The sequence below is a fragment of the Sturnira hondurensis genome, unplaced genomic scaffold (assembly GCF_014824575.4).
Source record: "Sturnira hondurensis isolate 20B ecotype Veracruz unplaced genomic scaffold, ASM1482457v3 Scaffold0015596, whole genome shotgun sequence".
Classification (NCBI taxonomy): domain Eukaryota; kingdom Metazoa; phylum Chordata; class Mammalia; order Chiroptera; family Phyllostomidae; genus Sturnira; species Sturnira hondurensis.
The window spans coordinates 16,779,437-16,783,600 of record NW_028088227.1 but is presented as its reverse complement, the minus strand read 5'-3'; positions in this window follow the sequence as shown (position 1 = coordinate 16,783,600).

Sequence of the window (4,164 nt, the reverse complement as noted above, 5' to 3'; positions counted from 1 at the left end):
CTTGAATACAAACACTGTGATACGGTGACAGTTGATTTGATAACTCAGGAGGCCAACTGGCTCTCGAGCTGGGGTTCCCTGCAGTGTGTCTATGGTGAACAAAAGGATGATTCACAAAAGGGGCACAGTGGGACAGGATGGCCTGGGATTTCATCACGCTACTCAGAATGACATGCAATTGAAAACTTATAAATTATTTATATCTGGAGTTTTTCATTTAATGAATTAGGACCAAAGTTGGCTGTGGGTAACTGAAACAGTAGAAAATGAAACCGTGGATAGTGGGGGCTACTGTAATAGCAAAAGTCAAAACAATAAAATAAATTAATTTCATGAATTCTCAAGCTGGCCAGAAGATGAGGGAGCAGATTGCTGCCAAAGACCTTATCATTAGAAGAAGAAAAGAAAAGAAACTTAAAAATAATCTAAAGTTCTCATATATTCCTTTGCACAAAAAATACTGAAAGTTTTCTTTATCCTAACTGCTTATGCTCAGGCCTGCAATAAAAGCATTGTCTAGAGATTATAATATAATACTTCAGTGTTAGAGATACACAAAGTCACCTAGTTTAGTTCTCACTGAACCCTAATTACCTAAGTAATTTTGAGTGCACCTTCCAAAGTACAGTTAAGGGCACACAGTGCTCATGCATGTTCCTTTTTTGATACATGGATTCTAGTATTCTAATATTAGCCCTTTTCCATATAAATTTTTTATAATGCACACTGAACATCTTCCCAAATGCCCAATTATATTTCGGAAGCATTGAAATACTTTTTATATATCTTTGCTTGCTTTCTTCTGTTATTCACTCTTTGAACAAAAAAGTATGAATAGACTTCTGTATAATTTTTTCAAAAAATTATAGGCATTTGGATTGTTATTAATGGAAAAAGTAAAACATTTTCAACACTAACTCACAAAACTGACAACTAATCTTAGTTCATTTTTTCAATCAGAGGAGAGTTAAATTATTATTATACCAGTGAAAATGATGCAATTTTCCCCCCACTATGCCTTAGAAGTTTTAGTTCAATAAACAGTAAAACTGATATGCTGTTTGTGGCATTAGCTCTACTTAATTTGAACCTTAGAATAATTTTATTTTCTCTCACTAATCTTTAGTGCATTTTGAAAATAAAATTTAAATATATGTCAAATATTGATTTTTTTGTTAACACTTAAGGCTATCTAAATCACACTGATACTTTTTGGTGGCTCTGAAAACCAGTTTACTGGGACTTCATGATCTGTTCAATGTTATGATTTTAAGTGAATTTGTTGACTAAAGAGGAATCCTGTCCTTCAGGTTTATTCTGTTATGATAATTAGGTTTCTAATACTGTGACAAAGATCTGGAAAGACTCATTATATGATACGATTTTATATGCATATCATTTTTTTACACTACTTGGTTGTATTCTGGCAGCCCCTTATACAGTGAGAAGGTTTTAATGAAGGAAGGTGGTGCTTGATTAATAATGGAAAAATGCCAGTGGAAGGTTGACTTTATATCTTGGTCTCGGTGTTTCTGGGGTGAGAGGATGAGGAAATAGGGAATGTTGGAGTCCTGATATGGTTCTGACAGTCTGCTGGGCTAAGAAAATATTGCCTGGGGGCCTATTTAAGAGAACACTTGATTTACCTACACAGTAGGATTTTAGTAAAAAAGGTTGTAGCCAGTAGTTTCAGGAAAAGACAAAGACAGTAGAATGAGAAAGGGTGAGTGTTCTCTGAGGGATTTAGGAATTTTCTTCTTTTTGCATCCTATAGGGGTTGTCCTATTTTTCCTACCTTATACTCCCTGTGTTTGGCAGAGGGTGGAAATGAGATCACAGGAAAAATATAAAAAGGGAACCAGGAAGAAGAAAAATGTGGTGAAGCAGTGAGATGGTGAGGTAGGGGTAGAGAACTAGTTTTTCTCTCTTGAGACACATGGGTAGATTTATAGGGTCTATTTCAGTCTCAGCCAGAGATTTACCGACAGATCTTTGCGGAGTCAAATCACTTAATTTTATAAGCCTTTTTTTGCTCTTGGTAAAATATTATTGTTAGTATTTATGAATTGCAATGAGGGTTTCATAGACATAAAGCATGAATATTTCATGAAGATCTTGAGATATTTGGATCTAAGTATGTGTTAGCCAAGACAGCTGACTTTCAAATACCACTCAGTGCGTCATGTGTGGAGAACTTGGTTCTGGACTGCTATCCCCTTGCCACGTCATATATTTCTGAGCTGTCTCAAGTTAGTCAGGGTGTAGTTAAGGAAAGCAATCTAATTTAATTTTAGTCTTGGCAGTAAATCTGCTATGAAGGCTGAGATATAAGACTGTGGGGGAGCGGTGGAGGAGGAACTGCTTTGAGCTTTCAGTCAATCATCAGTCCGACGCTTATCTAACATCTGCTCCTCGTAGGGACTGGGTCTGGGCTTGGGAGTTAGGAAAATGAATAATAGAGGAAGCCATGCTGTGGGTACATGGTAAGGCATTGGGGTTAGACTTTTGGATGTGAATTCTAGATTTGAGTTACTAGTTGTCAGCCTTGAGCATGTTATTTAATGTCTTACTTGTTACCTGTTTTCTTACTTAAAAAATGGGGATTTTTCAACAAATATTTACAACAAATATTTGATGTGAGGATCCAGTCTTTGTCCTCCAAGGCAGTCAGTCATGTATGGGGAATATGGATAAGGAACCAATGACTACAACACAGTGTAGCAAGTATAGTGATTGGACATGCATGGGTTACTTTAATGGCTCAGGAGACACACTGAAATCAGGAAGAAAGTATCAATGTCAGGTTTTGATGGTGTTTCATGCTGAAGGAATTGCGTGCTAAACCGGAGACCCTCTATTTTAATCTGAAAAAATATTTATATATAATCTATAGGCCTCTAGTCTGAATTTCAGATTCAAGAGATCTTTGTGCCAGACATCCTAATTAGTGTTTTTAACCTGTGACTTCTTTCTTAAGACGTGAAGGAACTTAGTTTTATATCTTTAGCTCTTAACTTTCTTAGTCTATGGAAGATTTGGTTTAGTTCATAGGGATCCCTTTATCTCTTCAAAAATATAAAAGTTAGTTTTATGTTTAATCTATTTTTATCTACCTTCATTAGCAATGTTTTGCAGATTGTTAGAGGACAGTTTGGGATTTGGCCACCTGCTGTTGTACACAGCCATAAAGCAGAGACTGGTGGGGAAGGAAGAAGGTTTTTATTAACAGGGTGCCAAATATGGCGGAGCTCAGGGATCCCCTGCTCCAAGCCATTCTCTTGTGCAAAACACAGAAACCCCCGTTTCCTAAAAAGACTAAAATCCAAACCCATGTCCAGAGGTCCCCCTTCAAGCTTATCTGTCCTTTTTGGAGCCCAAGGCTGCTTCACAAGATGTGTCTGCATCTCTCCAGCTCTTAGTTGTCTCTCTCTCTCGTTATGTGAGGTTGTGAGGCCAGTGTCTCCATTGCCCTGTGTCAGCTTTCTCCCTCTCCAGGAGCTGGGGTACACTATCAGATCACTGCAGCTGGTCATGCTAGGAGCTCCCTCCATGGGTCCCTGGTGCCCAAGAATGCTTGCACCCCTGGGGCCAAGGACTTTCCTGGCCTGTGTGTCTGTGTGCTGTTCTCAGGGCAAGAGAATGGAAGCAGTCCAGAACTCTTGTGCCATGCAGTGTTAGGATTGCAGTGCCCTGCCAGCCCAGCACTGTTGAGTTGCACCTCACGAACGAGCTGGCTTCAGACCCTGAGAGCAGGACAAGACAAGAGCCTTATGCAAGTCCCAGCATTCTGGCGGTCCAGTGTATGCTCTGCACCCCACCCCAGCCAGGGGCAAGGGGAAAGGAACAGAGACCTGCATGCCTTCCATTTTAAATCTTTCCCCCCAAATCCCACTTGCTGTGGGAGTGTCCAAGTCTCAACCAATTCCAGGCCAACATATGCCATGAGTGTCAGCCCACACAGTATCTTTGCCTCTCCTCTAGCCACCATGATCCAGAGGCAGGTAGTGGTTCCCCAGCTGGTGCAGGGGCACGAGCATCTTGGCCCAGGGAAGGGCCAGTGCAGCCTGGGCAGGCTCTGTGCAAGGGTGTCATGAGCTACTTTAGTTGTTTACCTTTCTCAGGGGACAGGTAAGCACACTCAACCTCCAATTTCTATCCTGGGCT